This window comes from Akebia trifoliata, chromosome 4, assembly GCF_017979445.1.
Source record: "Akebia trifoliata isolate Shusen 1 chromosome 4, ASM1797944v1, whole genome shotgun sequence".
Lineage (NCBI taxonomy): Eukaryota > Viridiplantae > Streptophyta > Magnoliopsida > Ranunculales > Lardizabalaceae > Akebia > Akebia trifoliata.
In genome coordinates this window covers 39,732,063-39,757,299 of record NC_141378.1, presented here as the reverse complement: position 1 = coordinate 39,757,299, position 25,237 = coordinate 39,732,063, and the positions used below count along the sequence as shown (strand labels likewise).

General features: G+C 34.9%; 1 long non-coding RNA gene across 1 annotated transcript; it reads right to left on the bottom strand.

Annotated features, from left to right (window-relative positions):
- Positions 1 to 481: 481 nt before the first annotated feature.
- On the bottom strand, positions 482 to 24,112 carry LOC147404942 (uncharacterized). Its single transcript, XR_015177997.1, has 2 exons — positions 23,637 to 24,112; positions 482 to 808 (listed from the first exon to the last, which is right to left on the bottom strand). It is a non-coding gene; the product is annotated as an uncharacterized LOC147404942 (long non-coding RNA).
- Between the last annotated feature and the right edge of the window lie 1,125 nt (positions 24,113 to 25,237).

Below are 25,237 nucleotides of genomic sequence, written 5' to 3'. Positions count from 1 at the left end.
TTTATCAAAATTTGATCACAAAGAGACGGATCAAACTCAACTTCTTCACACTTAAGAACCTGTCTTAATCAGATGCTTTGAACCTTAGAAATAATGATAAGGGAAGACTGTACTGTACCATTCTCTAATTGAACAACTTTCAATTTCCTCGAGATTTACATCAGGAAAATTCTGATTAACACATAATAAACATTTTTTTTTCTTTTTTTGGAAAAGATAAAAAAGGGATGGTGAGTTGACCAACCCACCTCTACAACATGGACAAGCAACACATCCCACACAACACACTATCAACTGAAATTCTACAAAACCCAATCCCAGTAGATGTCCTCAAAGAAAATATCTAAAAATTCCTTAAAATATTTGCACCAAAAGAAAATGAATAAATTATAAAATCGAAATAATGATTTCGTGAAGAGAAGCTCATGCTCTTCAAAGACATTGAAAATCAACCACACAATCAATAGCGACTTAAAGTGTATGATCAGAAATAATATTTCCTTATTGAAATTGCAGAAATATTCTTTGTACATTGTTGAACTAATATCCCCATAAGATTTCGTGGTTAAAAATCTTTGTTTTGATCCAGCACAAACTGTGAACTAGACCAATTAACAAGCTTATAAAATACATATCTCATAGCTTCAGTTTCCAAAATTGCTCCATCTTGTCAAATCGCCGAATGGTGGTTGTGTGCTTTAACTACTAAGCAAATCTTTGGTGCTTCTCAAGTAGCAATAATGTGCTTCCTTGGATTGGATTACGTTTGGTGCATGGGATTTTAAGAAACAGTCCTGCAAACTGCTTGCTGCAAAAACAAATAAATAAATAAACATAAAGAGTTACACGTATATTAAAGAACCCAAGAAACGTTCTGCTTCACAAACACAAACATAGAATTAACCATCAACACTCATGTAAAAGGATATTATTAACAGTTTTGTCGGCTGCAACCAGATGCAACCTGCAATCACCCAGTCATGGGACCAGCAATCCATGCTAAAGCTCAATACTAGTGGAGTTCTCCCAACAGCATTAACAACAAAAGCAAAGCTTTATCACAAATATTTGGGGTGGCGAAATGCATACTGCCCCTCCATTCCATTATGCCCAAAGCAAAGTCTTTTGTCATTGAAAGGGAGTTCATGTATGCCTTCACCATCTCAATCAAGTTCTTTTGGGTTTTCCTCTTTACATTTTTATGGTCTACATTGAATATGCACAAACCATCTCCTCAGCCGACTTTCTCTTAGTTTATCACCAATTGGAGCTGCCCCCTACATTTCCCTGAGTGGGGTAATCCATAGATAGATAAAACTAATGATCTACAGAAAAATCAATGTTTTAAACTTATTTTAAATTACCACAAACAAATTACTTTCCAATAATGGAAGTAGAGAATCAAGTTAAGGCCATTTTAAGATAACATCATAGAGTTTCACATGATGGAGATGTGCTTCTGGACTGTTATGTGGCAAATGCAAACCAATCAAATCAAAAGTAAAACTTCATAAAAACGTTGAGCCGAATGGAGCTGAATGTTGAGCCGTCAAAAAACCATCAAGTTAATAAATAGAGCATAGTAGAGATGAGGATGTTGAGAAGAATGAATGGAAAGAGGAAAGATAAAATTGAAGACAAACATGTTAGGAAACATATAGGGAAACTTTAATAGGTGATAAACTAAGAGAAAGTCGATTGTGGGGGGCATGTTCAAAGAAGGCCGATTACAGCCCCAGTTTAAAGAAATGTTCTAGTTGAAGGTCCTAAAAAAACAACCGAAGACCCAAAAGAATGTGAATAGAAATAGGGAATGCAGATATGAACGACTTTTAATAACAAGACTTGGATCTAACAAAGTGAAATTGAGGAATAGGATTCGCTTAGCTGACCCCAAATCTTTGTTGTTGTTGTTGTTGTACAGGCTATACTCCAAATTCAAGTAGCCAAAACACATTTCTTAATTTCAAGTTTCAAATCCACGCAATTGAACTCCAAGTTTTAATTAAAAGGTTATGGGTAAATAACGATTCTATATTTGTTGCAAAAAATACAAATAAAATTATTTTTTCAATGACTTTCTCTACAAAATAATTATTTTATTACAAAATACTTAATATTATTACAAAAATTTATTTATGAATCAAATCAACTCATCAACTTTCGTTATGTATATTACTACTAGAATTTGCCCATGCCTACAACACAAGCATCCTCTTTGGGAATAAGAGGGTAAAAGAGAAAAAATAATAAAGTTGCACGGATATTATTGAAAAAGGGAGGAAGAGGAACACAAAATTGAAAGGGTATTCTTGGAAAAGGAGTAAAGGAGGAAAGACAATAAAGTTGAGGGTATTGGAGAAAGAAAAAAAAGCAATAAAGAGAAAAGTTCTCCACAAGATACTTTCTTTATAGGATATACAGATTGAGCAAAGGATGGGGGACAACCGTCTTGTTTAATTATATAGATTTTATGTTTGAATTTATTTCTATATCCAAGAATTATGTTGCATACCAATAGTAACAAAGAAATAGAAAAATGAAAGAAGAGGATAGAGGAATAAAATTGAAAATAATGTCAAAATATAATTTAAACTTAAAGAATAAAAAAAATTGTGAGACATATACCTCACTCGCACCTCACAGAGGCGTACACCTTTTGGGCATCTCTTGGTTTTAAGCATACACCGCATTTGTTTTTACATTTCTTCCTTGTACCTCAGGGTAGTTTTAAGAAGTGTCAACCTCAGGTGGGCTCTAAGTCGTAAGTCTCACATACCTTTAAAACCATTGATATACAAAGAGTATGTTAAAGATAAATCTGATGAAAATAATGTCCAAAGATACAAAAACAAATGTCTTTGCAATTGGCATGACCATTGCAAAATAAACCATTGTGACATGTTTAAGGGGTCTTTGGAGGAACCTGCATTTCACTAACAAACATACAAGTAGCAATCACAAGAAAAGCGGATCGAAAAGGTGAAAATAAGAAAAAGGACAGAGAGGGCAGGGGGGGTTCATTTGCCACAATCATGTTTACAAGTAGCAATCACAAGAAAACACCTAATTCACTTCAACCATTGCTAAATGAGATAATCCCTTTCTAAGACAAACGACAATAACCTTACATTTTTCAATAGTCCTGTAAAGCAACACAAAACCTGCTAAGGTTAACCATCATGACCAACCCTTCTCCCTTGTGACCATATAAAAGGACCTAACAGTAAAAACGTACTAATACTGTTAGACCTAGATCAAGAGCATAACCTTGAACAACAAGAAAGCTTTTGTGAACAATGGAATTTCACTTTGGAAAAAAAAAAAGATTGTAGCTAGGACTCTCTCCTCATGGAAAAATAGAAAATGAGGGAAAGAAGGAAAGAAGGAACAAAAGACTAGCTATGTTGGTTCGTTTCTGATTTGGCCCCAAACTAAACCCAATTGCACCCCTACCAGCATCCACCATCAATAATAGGAAGAATTAAGCAAAAAACAAGAAAAATATGACCCAAATTTATAAATAAAAAAAGAAAAAAAAAAAAAAACTTTAAAGTAAAGGGCATATAATAACCACATAACTTAAATACCTTGTAAAGTATTAGTTTGATAGTTCTAATTACCAATGTTTGTAAGAAACTCGTAAACCTTGATAGAATCAAACTAAGATAAATATTGAAAGAGCAAAAGGAGAAAATAGGGTTTAAGAGAGATTTTGTGATTTCTCTTTAAATCTTTTGTTTCTTAACCTTCAAACAACCCAACTTAAGAGGTTTTAATAAATAAATAACATTAGAAGGGGTAAATAAGTAAAACAAAGAAAAAAATTAATGGAGTTTCAGTTCGGATTTTTCGAGCCAAGATCGAGGCTTAAGCCTCAATTAACCGCAAGGCGTAAACCTTTTTGGGTTGAGGCTAAAGACTATTTGGATTGGAGCTTAATCCTCAAATAATTTTGAAAAGGTTTAAGCCTTGAAGCATGGTATCGGCACTTTTCCTTGAGGCGTAAGCCTCACGCCTTTAGACTTTAGCCTTTTAATATACCTTGCCTTAAAAAAGTTCTTTGTTTCGTCAATTTGAGCCTTTGTCTATTGTTCATGCTATTTAATATTGGCATTGATGTTAAATGAGAATAATGTTTCAAGCACGAAATAAGATGTAAATTCCTCAACTAATAAGAGTCTAGAAAGTTGTTTCTAGAGATCTAATTACATAGACTTTATCAATAAATTGCACATTAAATCCCCTCATTAGATATAGTTCATGGTTAGTCCATAATAATTCTTGTTTTCAATTTAATTATTCATTTCGGAACTAATTATTGTTATTTACGTTTAACAGGAATTATTCACGAAATTTCAAAGCGAATCAGAAAAATTCGAAATTACCACGGTGATCCAGGATCCAAAACAGGACTGTAGACCAAAATTCAAGTCAATTAACCAAAACTTTACCGCGGTGCCAGGGTCAATGGCAGCAGCGTGGTCAACTAAAAAGGTCAAACCTCGAATTTCGTACTGAAGCTTGGCTGCTGGATACCATTCGCAATAGACTATTTTTAGTATTTTTTTGTAAACACGGAATGACTCTTAAACCCTAATTTTCATAGAAAACCCTAATCTTGTCTCTCTATAAATAGAAGAGAAGACCAGACCAAGAATTGAAGAGGCTAGATTTTAGAGAATTAGTTTAGTTTTTATTTTCTTTCTTTCTTTCTGAGTTTTATGAAAGTTGTAAGGAGGCTCTGTCGGTTTCAAGTCAAGCAATAAAGATAGATAACTTATTTCAATCATCTCTCTTTTCTCTCCATGTTTTCTTTATTTTATTTCTACTTTATTATTCTTGCGATGACTATTGGCTAAATCTCCAGTAGATCGGTTGAAGAAGCCTGAGCAAGATTTGCCAGTGTTTTACTAGTCTCGTAATGATTTAATAATTTTATTGTGATAGCATAGGTATTTATTATTAGGTTGAATATTAATTGTTTTCAAAGTTTTGATAGTCTCTTTCTTTAATAAGTTCAAGAAGAACCATGCTCTACAGAGAATAGTTAATGTTTACCTAATAATCTCAGCTTAAATTATTACATACTTTCGATCTCGTTTATATTTTAACTGCTTGATTTTCCAACCCACAAACATTAATTTTGTTTAGTGGATCGAGATAAATAGAGAACCAGAATTCACTGATACAACTTGTGAAAGTGAATCCAATTGATCTACACTTCTCTCTCATATTTCTAAGTTTATTTTATTTTAATAGTTTATTTTAGATAAATCATCTCTTGCAAACTATTTTTAAATGGTTTCCATAAAACATAAATGGATTGAAAGTAAAAAAAATTCTTTGGATTAACGTTGTCTCTGTGGTTCTACCCTTGCTTGCCAAGGTTTTCTTTTGTTCATTATTTTATCATTATCTACAGCTCGAACAAATTGGCGTCACTGCCGAGGAAAATGGTGTAATCCAATTTTTTTTTTTTATCCCAAAATCTTATTCGACTTTCTGTCAATCAAAATTTTTATTTCAGAAAAATCCGAAAAAAATACTGCTAGATTCCTAAAGTCAGTACGAACAAAACCCTAAAATTTGAGACAATTTCATCAAAAAAATTTCACGCTGCCTAGGTCAACTGTGGCGCCACGATCAAACCTCAAGATTTGCACTTCAAATTTTTGCAGAATATTTCTTCGAACTTCTGGATTTCAATGAACATATAATTTTTTTGGAATTCTAACTTTGATTTGTCTTATGTTTTCAGCCGAAGGATTCAACGAGGAGCAACGTGGTTAGGAAATTTTATTCCAACACCCGGATCTGAATCTTTGACGAAGAAACATGAATTTTTTTTTTTTAAGTAAAACTACAGTAGGAATTTCTTTTTAGAAGTTTTTAATTTATTTTCATAATTTAATTTTAATTATGCCGAGAAGACTCGGATTGTAATAGAATTAAGGGAGGACGACAGTGGGATGTAACTGTCTCGGCACCTCGGGTTCGTACACTAAGTTTGATGTCGATGGCCCGAGTCGACTCAACTCAATCAACGCCCGTCTAGAACGGGAAGTAAAATCTAAACCCCACGCATCCCTTGCAAGTGGATTTCTGTATTGAATTTGAGTGAATTAACTGCACACTTCCGATTGCACAATAATAAAAAGGGCATCCTTACGAGGATGGCACAAACAAGATAAGAATCGGATTTCATCACCGCATTCTTGCCCTATTAGGAAATTAATTCACACAAGTCCAAATTTAATTAAAATTTGATTAAACTTTACCATACATCCCATCGAGCTCAATAGGCAAAGCTAGCCTGAGTTGCACCAATTGCACTTCTTAATCGAAGTCAGTACCTAAGCGAAATCCTGCCCCGTTGTACCCAACTGTACGAAAGGGATAGACTACATCTATTCTAGACGAAGAAGTGATTTAAGAGTACCCTTGCTCAGCATCGTGCGCCACCTCTCATCTAGGGATTAAACTAACTAATTTTGGTTTCAGATAACTGAAGTTGAGGCTCAAGCTATCCGTTTGAAATAGTTAGGAGTTGTCTAATCTAATAGGAACCCATCAAGCATCTGTGAAGTTCCTCCCTACTATTTGTGTTCATCATTAGTACATGTTAGGTAGGAGATTTCAAAAGAATCCACTTGAACCATTCAATCTCGAGATCACAAAATCTCATCCACTTCAAAGGATTAGAAGAGAATTTGATTCCTCACCTATCTCTCAGCCACCCGAGATGGCTCAACCGATTGTCCCACCTCAAATGATCCAAGAAGATCAACGAACTCTAAACGAGTTATTCGCACCCACTACAGCCACTCCCCCTTCATGTATTTCCTTGCTAGCAACTAATGTCGTACAATTCGAAATTAAGGCAACCATCATCAATGTACTCCCTATGTTTCATGGGTTCGAGAGTGAACAACCCTATAACCATTTGAACAAATTTCTGACCATATGTTAAACCTTTCGAAATTGTCACCTCGATGATGAAAATGTCAAGTTAAGGTTGTTCCCTCTATCTCTAGAAAATCATGCAGCAGCATGGTTGAACTCGATGCCCTCTAACTTGATCACTACTTGGGACGAGTTATCCCGTAAATTCATAGCCAAGTTCTTTCCAATGGCAAAAACAGAACAAATCAAAAATGCCATTAAGAACTTTAAGAGCAAACCTGATGAAGAATTTTCCCAAACCTGGGAAAAATTTAATGACCTACTTGTAAAATGCCCAAATCATGGGATTGATAAAGCCCAACTGGTCAATTTCTTCTATCATGGTCTTACGACAACCCAACGTATCCTTTTGGAATCTATGCACAAAGGAAAATTTATGAATCAGACTCCAAATCAAGCTTATGATTTCCTCGTTGAACTCGTTGAAAATGCTCGAAACTGGAGCACCAATTTAGGATACTCTAATAGGAGTGACTTTTTTTTTTTTTATCGATAAAAATAATTTATTGAAAAGAGAAAACAGGGGTCGAGATGACCAACCCAAAAACAAAGATAACCAAACAGACTAACAGATAAGATAAAACAAGAGGCAAAACAAAAAAACTCGACCACCTATCTAGACCGGCTATAACGAACACACCCGATCCCAACGCAATACAAAGTCTTCAAAGAATACCCCCTTGAAATCCTTATAGAGCTTACTCCAGGAGAACAAGATCTCCAAAATTGATAGAACTAGTCCTTCCAATGTAGAAATTTTTCCCTCAAAGATACAACGATTACGGTCTTTCCAGATACCACAACAGATTGCAAAAGGGGCCAAAAACCAAAGATCCGTTTAGAAGACAAGAAAGAGTTTCCCCACGCCAACCAAGATTCCATAATCAACTTGACTGATCTAGGAAGACAGCCCACTATCCCAAAGAGAGAAGTAAAGTGCGACCAAACATAATGAGCCACCCGACAGTGAATGAATAAGTGATCCACCGTTTCCGCCTGGGACTTAATAGGAGTCACTTTGGAACCAATAAACCAGGAATGTACGAGATCAAAAGTGATCATGATCTCAAAAATGTAATGACTACTCTGGTTAGTACTATGCAAAACTTAAATAAGAAATTTGATGTTTTTAGCATCAAAATTAACCACCAAGAGGTACATCCTGCACTTCAAGTAAATTCAAAGATGTCTTTCGCATGTAACATATGCGAAACTTTTAACCACCTCACAAAGAACTGTCCTATGGCCAACACAGAACAAGCCAATATTATTGGGTCATATAGCACTTTTAGAAAATCCACTCCAAATTCATATAATCAAACTTACCACCCTGACAATAGATTTCATCCCAACTTCTCCTATCGTTAGAACGAACCTATCCAACAGGGTGGTGCTCCTGGTTTTCAAAAAAGTTATAATAGGCAGTCGTCTCAATCCAATGTGAACTTTTCTTTGGTTCCACAAGTATCTTACTCTTCACCCCATACATCTTATCAAAAGGCAATTGTTGTCGACTCTATGACCAACTATTCTCCCCCAGTTACACAAACAAACTCTGCATTAGAAACAATGGTGATAGAGATGTTCAAGTAACAACAGCTTATAGCTCAATAAATACAAAAATTCATGAAAGACCAACATCAAAGAAATCAAAGTCATGAGCAATAAATTAAAAATCTTGAGGTTTAGCTAGGACAATTATCTCTATCTCTCGGGGAGAGAAACAAAGAACAATTTCCAAGTCAAACTATGCCTAACCCAATAGAAACTACCCGAAAAGGACAGTATGAAATAGTAAGTCAACCTGGTTCCTCTAATGACTCTGTTCAAGCAGTCCACACACTACGTTCTGGTAAGTTAGTGGATAACCAAGTGCACATGCCCAATGAAGTCCCAACAAGAGGACATCCAAAGTGCACCTTCAACAGAGAAAGAGAACCAACAAAAAAAAAAACTCCTCCACAAATGGAAAAGGAAATTACTATTCCCAAGGTCCCATTTCCACATAGATTAGAAAATAATAAAAAGGGAAAGCAATTAGAAGGTGTTCTTCAAGTCTTCAAGAATGTTCAAATTAACATCCCTTTTCTAGACGCTATTCGTCAAATCCCTTCATATGCTAAATTTCTTAAAGATCTCACTACGGTGAAAAGAAACTTCTGCCTAAAGAGGCTACAATGACAGCCCAATCATCTTGTCTAATTCAACAAACAATTGCGCCTAAATTCAAGGATCCAGGCTGTCCAACAATCTCTGTGCATATAAGAGAAATAATGATTGAGAAATGTCTGCTAGATATAGGGGCCAGTGTGAATCTTCTGCCCTTTTCTGTCTACAAACAACTAGGTTTGGGGGAACTCAAACCTATAGATATCACTCTCAGTTTAGCAGACAGATCAGTCAAGATTCTCAGAGGAGTAGTGGAAGATGTAATAATCAAGGTCAAAGACTTCTATTTCCCTACTGATTTTGTGGTACTTGACATTGAACTTGTCATGAACCCAGACAATCATGTTCCGGTAAACTTGGGTCGACCATTCTTAATCACATCTGATGCTGTGATCAGATGTAAAAACAAAATTATGACCTTAACCTTTGGAGACATGAAAGTAAAATTGAATGTCATCCACAATAAGTGTCAATCCATTGACATGGATGATATGGAGGAGGTCAATATAATTGATATATTGGTCAGCAGAACATTTCAGGAAGCGGAGAACATTGACCCATTAGAAGAATACTTAGGTCAATTTCACCTCGAGTTTGATGAAGAACAGTCCATCAAGGAGGTAAATGCCCTCCTAGAATCCGTCCCTGAGATGGACTTTGCAAATTGGCAACTTAAAATAGAGTCTCCCATCTTCATCCCCACCTTCAGTTGAAGAAACTCCTAAACCTGAACTCAAACAGTTGCCTACACGCTGAAATATGCGTTCTTAGGGAAGGTCGAAACCTTCTCTGTAATCATATCACCTAACTTAGAAAAGTCTCAAGAAAAGCAGTTATTAGAGGTCCTACGAGAACATAAGGAAGCTATTGGTTGGAACATAACTGATACCAAGGGCATCAGTCCCTCTGTGATTATGCATCAAATACACCTTGAAGATAACTATAAACCATCGAGAGAACCACAAAGGAGATTGAATCCAATCTTACAAGAGGTGGTCCGAAGAGAAGTCCTCAAATTGCTAGATTCGGGTATTATATATCCCGTCTCAGATAGTAAATGGGTAAGTCATGTTCAAGTGATCCCAAAAAAATCCAGTATCACCGTTGTGACCAACAAGGACAATGAACTAGTACCAACTCGTATCCAAACTGGGTGGCGAGTTTGTATAGACTACAGGAAGTTGAACTCTATGACACGAAAAGATCACTTCCCTCTCCCATTCTTAGATCAAATGCTCGAACGCCTAGCTGGACACGCCTACTACTGCTTTCTTGATGGATATTCAAGGTATAATCAGATCCCGATCGCCCCTGAAGATCAAGAAAAAACAACTTTCACGTGTTCCTTCAGGACTTTTGCCTATCGACGCATGCCATTTGGGTTTTGCAATGCTCCTGCAATTTTTCAACGATATATGTTGAGCATTTTCTCCGATATGGTAGAAAAATTTCTTGCAATCATGGATGACTTTTCAGTCTTTGGATCTAGCTTTGACAATTGCCTACATTACTTAAAGTTAGTCTTAGCTAGATGCCGCGAAAAGAATTTAATGTTAAATTGGGAGAAGTGTCATTTCATGGTCACTTCCGAAATTGTGTTGGGATACATCATATCCCACAAGAGAATTAAGGTAGATAAGGCAAAAATTGACCTTATCGCTAATCTACCTCCCCTTAAAACTGTGAAGGAAGTCTGTTCTTTATTAGGGCATGCAGGCTTTTACAAGCGTTTCATTAAGGATTTTGGAAAGATTTCCAAACCTCTATGCGACTTATTATCCAAAGACGCAAACTTTGAACTCTCTATCACCTGTTTACACGTATTTGACATACTCAAAACTGAGTTGACAACAGCACCTATCATCCAACCACCAAACTGGAATTTGCCCTTTGAGATGATGTGTGATGCTTCAGACTACGTAATAGGTGCTGTACTGGGGCAACGAGTTGACAAACTCCCCCATGTTATCCAGTATGCGAGCAAAACGATGAACGATGCCCAATTCAACTACTCAACAACTAAGAAAGATCTATTAGCCAAAGTCTTTGCCCTGAAAAAATTATGCTCCTACTTAATAGGATCCAAGGTTATAATCTTCATTGATCATGCAGCGCTAAAATACCTTCTTTCCAAGAAGGATGCAAAAGCAAGGTTAATCTGATAGGTTCTTTTACTACAAGGATTTAATCTAAAAATCCAAGATAAGAAAGGATACGAGAATGTGGTTGCCGACCACATATCCAGACTGGTAGTTGAAACAAGTTCTGACTCCCTCCCAATCTCTAAGAAATAGATAATAATAAAATAATGAACTAAAGAAAACCTTGGCAAGCAAGGGTCGAACCACAAAGACAACGTTAATCTAAAGAATTTTTTTTACTTCCAATCCAATTCAAATTTATGAAAACGATTTAAAAACAGTTTGCAAGAGATGATTTATCTAAAATAAACTATTAAAATAAAATAAACTTAGAAATATGAGAGAGAAGTGTAGATCAATTGGATCCACCTTCACAAACTTTATCAGTGAATTCTGATTCTCTATTTATCTCGATCCACTAAACAAAACTAAAGTTTGTAGATTGGAAAATAAAGCAATTAAAATATAAACGAGATCGAAAGTATGTAATAATTTAGGCCGAGATTATTAAGTAAATATTAACTATTCTCTGTAAAACATGATTCTTCTTAAACTTATCAAAGAAAGAGACCATCAAAACTTTGAAAACAATTAATATTCAACCTAATAATAAATACCTACATTATCACAATAAAACTATTAAATCATTACAAGAACAGTAAAATACTGATAAATCTTACTCAGGCTTCTTCAAACGATCTACCGGAGAGTTAACCAATAGTAATCACAAGAACAATAAAGCAAAAAATAAAATAAAATAAACATAGAGAGAAAATTGATATGAGAGAAAGAAGTTATCTTTATTGCTTGACTTGAAACCGACAAAGCCTCCTTACAACTTTCATAAAACTCAGAAAGAAAGAAAAATAATAACTAAACTAATTCTCTAAAATCCAGCCTCCTCAACTCTTGTTATGGTCTTCTATTTATAAAGAGACCAGATTAGGATTTTCTATGAAAATTAAGGTTTCAGATAAATTCCGTGTTTACAAAACAATACTAAAAATAGTCTATTGCGAATGGTATCAAGCCGCCAAGTTTCAGTATGAAATTTGAGACTTGACCTTCTTAATTGACCGTGCCGCTGCGGTAAAGTTTTGGTCAATTGACTTGAATTTTGGTCCACAATCTTATTTTGGATCATTGATCGCAGTGGTAACTTCGGATTTTGCCGATTCGCTTTGAAACTTCACGAATAATTCTTGTTACACGTAAATAACAATAATTAATTCTGAAATGCATAATTAAATTGAAAACAAAAATTATTATGGACTAACCATAAACTATATCTAATGAGTGGATTTAATGAGCAATTTATTGATAAAGTCTATGTAATTAGGCTCTAGAAACGACTTTCTAGACCCTGATCACACCCCCAAACTTAGATTTTGCTAGTCCCGAGTAAAAATAAAATAAAAACTAAATTACAAACCACTTTCGTAAGTTACACGACTGCATTTAGCGAATGCAGCAAGCCCTTAAACCCCCTAGATTACCCCTAGTGGACAAGTTTGACTCGTGAGGGTTTATAGTGAATATACCCACAAAATTCTAACACTTTATAAAAATATCAAAGTCAAAGTCAAACTCAATGGATGTAAGGCAAACATAACGGTATTTCACAAATCAGTCAAAAGTCCATACGTTTGAGTAAAGTTCTAATTTTCACTCCTTAGTTTAGAAATTTTCAAATATAACTTAAGTGCTCGTGCAATTTTTCTGATTTTTCTTTTAAAAGCAACATCTTTTGTAGGAACAAGATTTCACCTCCTAACTGCTAAGAATGATTGGTTTTTCCTTAGTTCTAACTCGAAACTAACCATCTTGTCTGGGATTGTAAAAAGTGTGGATGTTCACTTTAATACCTCTAAAGGGCTTTATCTGTGATATTCCAACTTACTCACGTTTTTACCATTGACAGCTTTCACCCTACTGAAACTATTTGGTCTTATTGGACTCTTTTTTTTTTACACTTTTTCAGCTCTAGTACTTTGATTTGATCTACTTCACATATTTCTGCTTTTTCTTTTCTCAACTTCACCATTTTTCTGGTTTATTTTTCAACTTCTGCACACATCACCATTTTTCTGGTGTTCTTATTTTTTTTTTACAAAAAGCAGGTAGCCCTTTTCAAGGTACCCAATCTAATCCTATGGTTGTTGTCCAAGTCATATTATCTCCAGTTCTGTTTTTCTTCTAACCAGTCAACCAAAAGACAAGGAAGTCATAGTTCACTAGACTCGGTGTCCCCTAACACTCTAGACAAAGAAGAGGGTCAACACTTGTTCCATAAAATCTTATTTTTATTCAATCAGAAGTGTCGTGAATTTTTTTCAAAATATTTTTTTGATTTTCTTTATGAGGAATAACCAAAAAGAACTTATGATCAAAAATTAGGACATGAGCCTGAAATTTGAAATTCATATGTAAACAGTACATAGAAAGAATGAAGAAAAAAATTTTAAAGTGCTAAATATTTTTTTTTTTTTTGAAAACATGAAACTAAACTAGCAATGAAATGCAATGCAATTATGAGCTAACCTAATACCCTCAAACCTAAATAACATATTGTCCTCAATATGCAAACAGTAAGGAAAGAAATAGAAGGGTTAGATCACACCTTAATCGATTTTGGCATTAATTGGCAAACTCTTATTACAACTAATCTGAAAAGAGTGAGTTATAAAAATGATAATTTTTGAAACAGGGTTGTATAAAATCCTACCTAAGAATTGAAAAACAACCTAACTAAGAAATTAAAAACATCCTAATCGAAATAAAACTCATCCTAATCTAAATCTAAACTCTCAGCGACCCGTGCACTTGCACGTGCCTTCTTCTCTGCAATGTAGGCCAAAATCTACTGTTGACCAGTTTGCAAATCTTTGCAACGCTGGTTGACCTTCTTGAGTCCTTGGAAAATTTTTCCAAAGGCATAGTGGTGCCCTATGTGGTATATGTTCTAGCCAGGAATTGTCCTCAAAATCTGAACTTGGAGTGCGATCCTCCTCTGGTTGATCTTCGTCAAATTCTGTCCCTGGGGATCCATAGCCTTGTGGGCCATCATGCTCTTCTTCGTTAATGCCTGGGGACTAGAGGCCTTACACACAGGTCTTGAAGACTCGTTTTCCCTTACAGGGTGAGAAACGTTCTAGACTGCCTCGTATGAGTAAGCCGGCTATTAAAACCTTCGTTGGAGAATTCGACAGACAAGATGAGGTAGTGCAAATGAACAACTGGGACTGGTCATCACTGCAACTATTGTTTCTAAAAGGAGACGAACCACACAAAAGATATGCTCACGTGTTTGGATAGCATGAAGAAAGTATAGATGTTTAGCATACATCTCAGTGGAGTGTGAAGTCCCAATCACATTAATCGTAATCCATCACCACACAAATATTGATTTTCGTACAGACATTTGGATTTCAACCCGATATCCATGATGGAAATGTTTTGTTTGGACAGTCCTAGCCATGTGATGTAGTAATCAAACCCAAAATCGGGCTCGCAAACACCATTTTCCACCGGTGCGATTCCCAATATTGCATGGAGATCGGAGGCATCAATTGTGAATGCAATGCCTCAAAACTTAATGGTGATTGATGGAGCGAATGAATCATCGGATACATACGAACCATAAAACTCCCTAACTAATTCATCGTTATATTGCTCATCACCTTTGTAAAACAAACGGCTCCACCCGCGGGCAAGCCACGCGTTGCAGAACCACGATCCTTGAGGGGTAAGAAATGTGTCATGATAAACCTCCTCCAAAAAAAATGATCGATGCTTGGGTGCCATGGATGAAAAGAGGATGACGAAAGGAAGATGTCGAAAATTTGAGCGTGTGGGCCCCACAATCACCGCGGCGCCAGGAATGGGTATGGCGGCTCGATTTGATGGTGGCGGATGGTGGTAAGGAAAGTGTGAATTGTGATTGCAAAATTTTCCAATTAAATTTATTTTCCAACTTGAAATTTTTCTGAGAAAATTTATTTTCCATGGATTTTTCAACGTGGAAAATTTATTTTCCTGGAAAATTAAGCACCATCTATAAAAGGAAAACCCTAATCCTTATCTCTTCTCATCTCCTCCAACTAGACTTCATCTCCATATTTCTTTAATTTACAAACGATTTCACTGATAGACATCCAATCGTTAGAATATCGATCTGATTGATCCATTGTGTTCCCCCGGGCATCACGATTCACATACTCTTTACGCACCACCATTCGCCACCATCAAACTGCGTCGCCATACCCATTCTCGGTGCCTCGGTGATAGTGGGACCCACACACTCAAATTTTCGACATCTTCTTCCCCTCGTCATCCTCTCTTCATCCATGGCACCCAAGCATCAATCCATTTTTTCGGATGAGATTTATCATTACACATTTCTTACCTCTCAAGGATCGTGGTTCCACAACTCGTTCTTTGCCTGCGGGTGGAGCTGTTTGTTTTACGAAGGCGATGAGCAAAATAGCGATGAATTAGTTAGGAAGTTTTATGGTTTGTATATATCCATTGATTCATCCACTCCATCGATCACCATTAAGTTTCGAGGCATTACATTCACAATTGATGCCTTTGATCTCCATGCAATATTGGGAATCGCACCGGTGGAAAATGGTGTTTGTGAGCCCAATTTTGGGTTTGATTACTACATCACGCAGCTAGGACTGTCCAAACAAAACATTTCCATCACGGATACTGTGTTGAAATCCAAATGCCTGTACGAAAATCAATATCTGTGTTGGCAATGGATTACGACTAATGTGATTGGGACTTCACACTCCACTAAGATGTACACTAAACATCTATACTTTCTTCATGCTATCCAGACTCGTGGTCATACCTTTTGTGTGGTTCGTCTCCTTTTAGAAATAGTAGTTGCGGTGATGACCAGTCCTAGTCGTTCATTTGCATTACCTCATCTCGTCTGTCGAATTCTCCAACGAAGGATGGGGATTCCAATAGCCAACTTACTCAAACGAGGCAGTCTAGAACATCTCTCACCCTGTAAGGGAAAACGAGTCTTCAAGACCTATGTGCAAGGCCTCTAGTCCCCAAGCATCAATAAAGAAGAGCATGATGGCCCACAAAGTTATGGACCCCCAGGGATAGAATTTGACAAAGATCAACCACAGGAGGATCACACTCCAAGTCCAGATTTTGATAACAATTCATGTCTAAAACAAATACCACACATAGGGCACCACTATGCCTTTGGGAAAAAATTTCAAGGACTCAAGGTCAACCAGCGTTGCAAAGATCTGCAAACTGGTCAGCAACATATTCTGGCCTACATTGCGGAAAAGGCACGTGCAACTGCACGGGCCGCTGAGAATTCAAATTAGGATGAGTTTTATTTCGGTTAGGATGTTTTTAATTTCTTAGTTAGGTTGTTTTTCAATTCTTAAATAGGATTTTATGCAACCCTGTTTCAAAAATTATCATTATTATAACTCTCTCTTTTCAGATTAGTTGTAACAAGAGTTTGCCAATTAATGCTAAAATCGATTCAAGTGTGATCTAACCCTTCTCTTTCTTTCCTTACTGTTTGCATATTGAGGACAACATGTCATTTAGGTTTGGGAGTATTAGGTTAGCTCATAATTGCATTGCATTTCATTGTTAGTTTAGTTTCATGTTTTCAAAAAAAAAAAGAGAATTGAAAAAAAAAAATCAAAAATATTTAACACTTTTAAAATATTTTCTTCAAACCCTTTCTATGTGTTGTTTACATATGAATTTCAAATTTCAAGCTCATGTCCTAATTTTTTATCATAAGCTATTGATGGTATTCCTTATAAAGAAAATCAAAAGAATATTTTGAAAAAAATTCACGACACTTCTGATTGAATAAAAATAAGATTTTATGGAACAAGTGTTGACCTTCTTCTCTGTCTAGAATGTTAGGGAAAACTGAATTTAATGAACTATGACTTCCTTGTCCTTTGGTTGGCTAGTTAGAAGAAAAACAAAACTAGAGATAATATGACTTGGACAACAACCATAAGATTAGACTGGGTACCTTGAAAAGGACTACCTATTTTTTGTAACAAAAATAAGAACACCAATAAAATGGTGATGTGTGCAGAAGTTGAAAAATAAACCAGAAAAGTGGTGAAGTTGAGAAAAAAAAAAGCAAAAATATGTGAAATAGACCAAATCAAAGCAGATCTACTTGAGCTGAAAAAATGCAAAAAGAAAAAAGTCCAATGAGACCAAATAGTTTCAGTAGAGTGAAAGCCGTCAATGGTAAATATATGAGTAAGCTGGAATATCATAGATAAAGCCCCTTAAAGATATTAAAGTAAACATCCACACTTCTTATAATCCCAAACAGTATGCTTAGTTTCGAGATAGAACTGAGGAAGAACTGACCATTCTTAGCAATTAGGAGGTGAAATCTTGTTCATACAAAAGATGTTTTTAAAAGAAAAATCAGAAAAATTGCACGAATACTCAAATTATATTTGAAATTTTCTCAATTGAAGAGTGAAAACTATAACTTTATTCAAATGTATGGACTTTTGCCTGATTTGTGAAATATCGTTATGTTTGCCTTACATCCATTGAGTTTGACTTTGATATTTTTATAAAGTGTAAGAATTTTGTAGACTGCAAACCCTCACAAGTCAGACTCGTCCACTAGGGGTAACCTAGGAGTTTAAGGGCTTGCTACATACGCCAAATGCAGTCGTGAAACCTACGAAAGTGGTTTGAAACTTAGTTTTACTTTATTTTTGCTCGGGATTAGCAAAATCTAGATTTGGAGGTGTGATCAGGGTCTAGAAAGTCGTTTCTAGAGCTCTAATTACATAGACTTTATCAATAAATTGCACATTAAATCCCCTCATTAGGTATAGCTCATGGTTAGTCCATAATAATTTTTGTTTTCAATTTAATTATGCATTTCGGAACTAATTACTGTTATTTATGTGTAACAGGAATTATTCGCGAAATTTCAAAGCGAATCGAGAAAATCCGAAGTTACCACTGTGATTCAGGATCCAAAACAAGACCGTGGACCAAAATTCAAGTCAATTGACCAAAACTTTACCGCAACACCGAGATCTACGGCGGCAGCGTGGTCATCTAAGAAGGTCAAGCCTCAATTTCGTATTGAAGCTTGGCAGTTGGATACTATTCGCAATAGACTATTTCTAGTATTTTTTTGTAAACACAAAATGTCTCTGAAATCCTAATTTTCATAAAAAAACCCTAATCCGGTCTCTCTATAAATAGAAGACCAGACCAAGAGTTAAAGAGGCTAGATTCTAGAGAATTAGTTTAGTTTTTATTTTCTTTTTTCTTTCTGAGTTTTATGAAAGTTGAAAGGAGGCTCTACCGGTTTCAAGTCAAGCAATAAAGATAACTTATTTCTCTCATCTCTCTTTTCTCTCCATGTTTTCTTTATTTTATTTTTTGCTTTATTATTCTTGCGATGACTATTGACTAAATCTCCGGTAAATCGGTTGAGGAAGCCTAAACAAAATTTGTCTGTGTTTTACTGCTCTAATAATGATTTAATAATTTTATTGTGATAGCGTACGTATTTATTATTAGGTTGAATATTAATTATTTTCAAAGTTTTGATAATCTTTTTCTTTGATAAGTTCAAGAAAAACCATGATCTACAGAGAATGGTTAATGTTTACCTAATAATCTCGGCCTAAATTATTACATACTTTCAATCTCGTTTCTATTTTAACTGCTTGATTTTCCGATCCACAAACATTAGTTTTGTTTAGTGGATCGAGATAAATAGAGAACCAAAATTCACTGATAAAGCTTGTGAAGGTGGATCCAATTGATTTATACTTCTCTCTCATATTTCTAAGTTTATTTTATTTTAGTAGTTTATTTTAGATAAATCATCTCTTGAAAATTATTTTTAAATCGTTTCCATAAACGTAAATTGGATTGGAAGTAAAAAAATTCTTTGGATTAACGTTGTCTCTGTGGTTCGACCCTTGCTTGCCAAGGTTTTCTTTTGTTTATTATTTTATCATCATCTACAGCTCGAACATCAACCAATACTTCCCCTATATATGTTCTTTAATTAACCAACATTCTCCAAAGTCCAAACCTATTATTAACCCTCCTTTCTTCCCAATTTTATTAAAATCACCACCTCTCCATTTGAAAGGCTTAAAACGATTTCATGTTTTTTTTTAATAACGTTGTGATCAATGTTGTCAAATGCGATCGCATGTGCGATTTCTAAACATATTTTCACATATGTGAAAATTTGTTGTTTTGTACAATATGCGATGGTATATGCTATCGCATTCTACAATATGCGATGCATATTGTACTATTAGATAGCATGATGTCCAACAATCAAAAATATGACCGTTGGACACAATTTTTTTTGGTTTTTCTGCTTTAAACTCTACTTTTTCCTATAAATACCCCCTCCTACCCCTCAATACTTCTAAAATATATTCTCTACTCTCTTCTCTAGTCTCTACTCTCTAATACTCTCTTGTCTCTACTACCTTCTCTAAGATTCAAGATCAATAGTCTTGATTCAAGACTATCAACTCCCAAAGCCAAGATCAAGATTCAAATTTCAAAGCAATCAATATCATCATTCATCATCAAGCATTCAAGATCAAAACTCAAGAAACAAGAATACAAGTATGCAAGTGTACTACAATACAAGAAGTCAAGATCAAGATTCAATACATCATCAATTTTCATCATTCATCAAGCATTCAAAGCAATCAATATCATCATCTTCTCAAGTCCCAAGTCCCAAGTCCCAATTCTCAACTCTCAAGTCAACTCACCATCATCTTCATTTTTCATTCCAAAATCAAATCACATTTTCTCAATCTCAACTCTTCACTCTTGAGGTATTTATATTTTTTTTTTATTGTTAATTTGTTATTGTTACTTTGTTATGATAGTTAGTTAACTTGTTGTATTAGAACATACTTTGACTCACATTGGAATTACTAAGAGCTTTGAACTTAGAAGTTTCAAATTAGAACAAAGTCACAAATTAGAATTTAGAAAAACATTACATATTTACATAACACATTCACTATGACTAATACGACCACCAAGTCTTCCTCGTCGGCCAACTCTTCCTTAAGGCCAAAGTCTAATGACCCTAGTTTGAAATACGAGCATTATCTTAGTGCAAATGAAAAAAATCAAGTTGTGTATGAGTTATGCGGCTACATAAGCCAAGGTAGCATTGCACGCCACAAACATCTAGTACATATGTCGAGATCAAATGCAAAGGCATGTGACAAGTCTACACTCGAGATCCGAAAAGAGATCATAGAATACATGGATAATAGTTCTAGGAAAAAATAAGTTGATACAATGAACTTAGAAAGTTACATTGAAGGTGGTGGGATTGATGATAATGACGATGACATCATCGCATATCATACTCCTCTTATGTGGACAGGACATAGCGACCACCAGTTTCTCCCCCACGAAGAGATACTAAAAGAGCTCGAGCACGTAATCCACTTGACAAGTGGTGTAGACCACATCCAGAAGATGTGGTCAATCAAAGAGCAAAGAATACAAAGAGTAAAAGTCCAGTTCAAACAACCATAGAACGTAGTACTAAAGATAGGAAAACTACCATTCAATACATGACTAAATAGGTATAACAAGCGGGTATTGTTTTTTTCAACGCCGTTAAACCAAAAAACTCAATTTGGACCTGACCTCAAACCACCTTCATCCCATGAAATACAATAGTCATGTCCAAGAACGGAGGTAGAATTTACCCAAGGTTTAATTACTAATATCGAGAATCTTGAAAAACCTATAGATGTACTGTAATAGTCAACGGATGGACAGATAGAACCGGCCGAACAATAATTAACATTTTAGTTAACTGTCCTACAGGAACAATGTTCCTTAAATCTGTGAATTTTTCAGCCCATTCTCATATGACCAAGTATTTATTTCAATTGTTAGATAAAACAACTGATAAACATTTTGTCCAAGTTGTAACGAACAATGTCGCCCCCTCTTAATAGCTAAGAGATCTCACTTATATTGGTCGTCATGTGCAGCAAATTGCATAGATCTCATATTAGGAGATAGAGGTAAATTGCATATTCGTAATGTAGCTAAAGCTAGAAAAGTAATTGTTTTTATGTATAAACATGCTTTATTTTACAAAGAATGCATGTTCATATAAATGATAATTTACTTAGACCTGCAATAACACATTTTGCTACTGTCTTTCTGACACTACAAAGCCTTCATAGGAAAAAAGTAGAACTTAGAAGCTTTGTAGTGTCAGCTAATTGGAACAATGGGCCTTGGTTTAAAAAGCCTGAAGGCAAATTAGTTGCCCAAATTATCCTGTCCTAAAACTTTTGGACAGGTGTTGTTAATGCACTTAGAGATTTCATGTATTTAATTTGTGATTAGATTAGTAAATGACAATAAAAAGCCACCCATGGGTTATATTTATAACTCTATGAAAAAAGCAATTGACAAATTAACGAAAATAATCAATATAAAGAAAGAAATTATAATAAAGTAGTTGATATTATACAAAAGAGATGGGGAAACCAAATGTCATCTACCTTATATTCGACTGCCTACATCCTTAATCCAACCGTATTACTTTCAATCCTCCAATCGTGATGAAGCAGATTCAACGCATATGGTTAGATTCCTTGATGTCTTGGAAAAGATGATTCCAACCTAGGAAGAACAAAATAGGATCTCGTTGCAACTAGATCGATACAAGAACTACGAAGGTATTATCGAAAGGGAGATTGTAAGGAGACAAAGAACTACGAAGACTCCAAATAAGTGTAAATAATTAGAAAAAATTAAATATATATTTTGTCCATGTTTGTACTTTGTATTTTAAAATTAAAATACTTATAACTTATAAGTTACCAACAACATACCTTCATACAGCCAATTGGTGATCCACTTATGGAGTTGATCCAATTACAAAGGATCTGACCTTGAAGAGATTGGCTATTAGAATACTTGGCCTAACATGTTCGGCATCAGGATGCGAACGTATTTAGAGCACATCTTGTTACTTGTTTTAGTTAGTAGTTAGTAGTTACTAACTTAAGTTAAAATTTGTTATGCTTTGAATAGATTCATATCAAGAAGAGAAATAAACCTGAGCAGAAGAAGCTCAATGGTTTGGTTTTCATACAATACAATTAAAAATTGCATCAAGAATCCAGGATTTTACGACCCTATCTCCACTGAAGACTTGAGTAGAGATCATCCATAGCTCCCCAATGCAAGAGAAGAGCCAATGTTTAAAGGAGAGACTTAACTTGGGCCCAAATTGAGCAAGTAGCTTTTGCACCGGCACCTAAGAAAGCTCAAGCCAAAGAAGAAGGGAGGACGCTGAAGATAACAAGATGAAGAAGAGATATAAAAGGAAGAGGATGAAAAGGAAGTTGAAGAACCATTGGGAGTAGATGTGATGTTAGTGAGATCAGATGATAAAGAAACAAAAGAGGAAGAGATGCATGTAGAAGAAGGTGACGATTCAAATGATGATGGGAATGGAAGCGATGATAGCGAAGGCGGCGGCCCTAATGCAGATGTTGTTCCCCAATGGATTAATGATGGTTGTGTGGAATATGATGTAAATCAAATATGGTAAAAACTATGCTTTTAATTTAAATTTTTAACTTACATTTTTAATAAAGATTCAAAGTTTTTTACTTGAATTTCATAAATTTTTGTTGATATTTTATGTTATATACATGTTTATGAGCCTTACATAAACTATTGTGATTTTTTATGATTTATTTCTTCTTCTTTTTTTTCTGATTTTTCAAAAAAAAAAAAAAAATGCTGACCAATATGCAACCACATATGCCATATGTGATTTGTCATATGCACGTAGCCTATGTAGGTCGCATATGCTATTTAACAACACTGGTAGTGATCCTCAATCTCTCCATCCTAAGTAAGCAATAATAAAAGCAAATTAGTATAACCCTTTCTTCTGGGCATTTTCCGACCATCGATCTTTGCTAATCCTTCTTCTCAATGAGTTTCATTAGTAAAGTTTTACACCATATACCTTGTCATAACCCTACTTATTCTCAAACCCATTACTATAAAGCATTCCCCAAGTTTCAAGTTCTATGTCATTAGCTTTATACATTCTCCTTAATTCCACATTCTCTTGAATTAAATTCGACAAAGTAGTAAATAAAAACAGCCGTCAAAATACAATTATTTCTTACTAATAAGAATATGCAATCTAATCAACAAAATCAAAATATTATTTCAAAAAGAAATTTGCCAAAACATCAAAACAAAAGTAAATTATTAAAATAAAATAAAAAACTCAATTCAACGCAGGATCTCGCTCACCATTTTAATTAAAGTCATCCGGGTGGTTTCTGAAGTTGCTTCGATGTTAATGAGATAAGAGATTGAAGCTTGGCAATAGCAGAAGTCTTGTCAGGTGGGCATTTAGAGAGAGAGATCTGCAGAGAATGAAGAGCCTCATCGAGTTTTCGAGAAGCTAACGCAGCACAGCCAGCCTTGTAGGCTTCGTCTGCTAGTCGAGCGTCGTATTGGGTCTGAGATTCTTCTACATCTGAGATTTTTATGGATGAAGATGACGATGACGAACGATGATGACGAAGAAGAAGAAGAAGAGATGTAGGAGTGAAGGAGAGTGGTGGCGTGGGCGAACTCGAGAGCAGAGATGGAGGAATCGATTTGAGACATTAGGGTTTCTGGTGTCGAAGGGAAAGCCTTCACACCATCAAAGACGCTCCAACGAGACCCTCCTCTCTCTCCAGACCCCATCTATCTCTCTCTCTCTCTCCAGCAAAACCACTTTATCTATCTCTGTATTATCTAATCATGCTTTTAAAACTCGGCTTTAACTCGGGCGATACGTCTGTCTCGTTTGAGTTGTCTCGTTCGGCATTGAGAGAATGATTTTTAACCATCTAAAAAATTTTAAAAATGATTCGTATTAAAAATTAAGTCAAATAATTTAAAATTAAAAAAAAAATCATAATATTTCTATTAAAATAAATAAATTAAATACTTATATTATTACATATATTTTATTTTCATTGCACAAGTACACTAAACTTATTTTTCAAACACAATATTTAAAGAGTACCAAACTTATCATTAAAAATATCAAAGCACTACCATCAAATAAGTTATGCTAGAACATTGATCCATTTAAACTTTCTCAAAATAACACACAGGCACTATCAAACATTCAAATAAATCATTCTAGACTTTCATGTAAACATAAGGAAACATTGAATCGTTAGGAATCAATTAAAACACTAATTACAATTCGAAAAAATACAAATGCACGATAACGAGTAAGTTCATGTATGCAAAAATAAATTAAATACTAATATAACATTCAATTTGAGTTTAGCTTAATTCGAATCCAAGACTAACATTAACTAAGAAAGACTTGTAAAAATAAAAATCATAGAAATGAAACGTCACAATGACATGAATTGAAATTTGCACCAATGTCCGATAAAGCATGTAACTCACTCACCTACAAAAGATATTTTAAACAAAAAAGTAAATCAGGAAATGATTAATTAAATATATTTGATAATAAATTAAAATCACATATATAAAATACAATCACATAAAAATAATTTTAAATCAACGTATTGTTCTTCCTCGTAGTACGGATGAGATCCATAGTCTCCATGGAAGAAAAAAACAAGTAAATGTGTCAGTTGTGGTGTTGCTCATGTTGATATGACTATATTCCCTTTGTTCATAACTTGAGTTTGTTTGTCCATCGTATGAATAAGAAAGCCCGTACTTATACATACTAGTAAGTGGACCATAACCATAATAAGAACCATCATGTCCAAATTCAACACCATAATTGTTGGATGTGTCATTCTCGTTTATACTCATCTCTTAGAGGTATCCATAATGATCATAATCTCTAACATCGCCAACATAATATT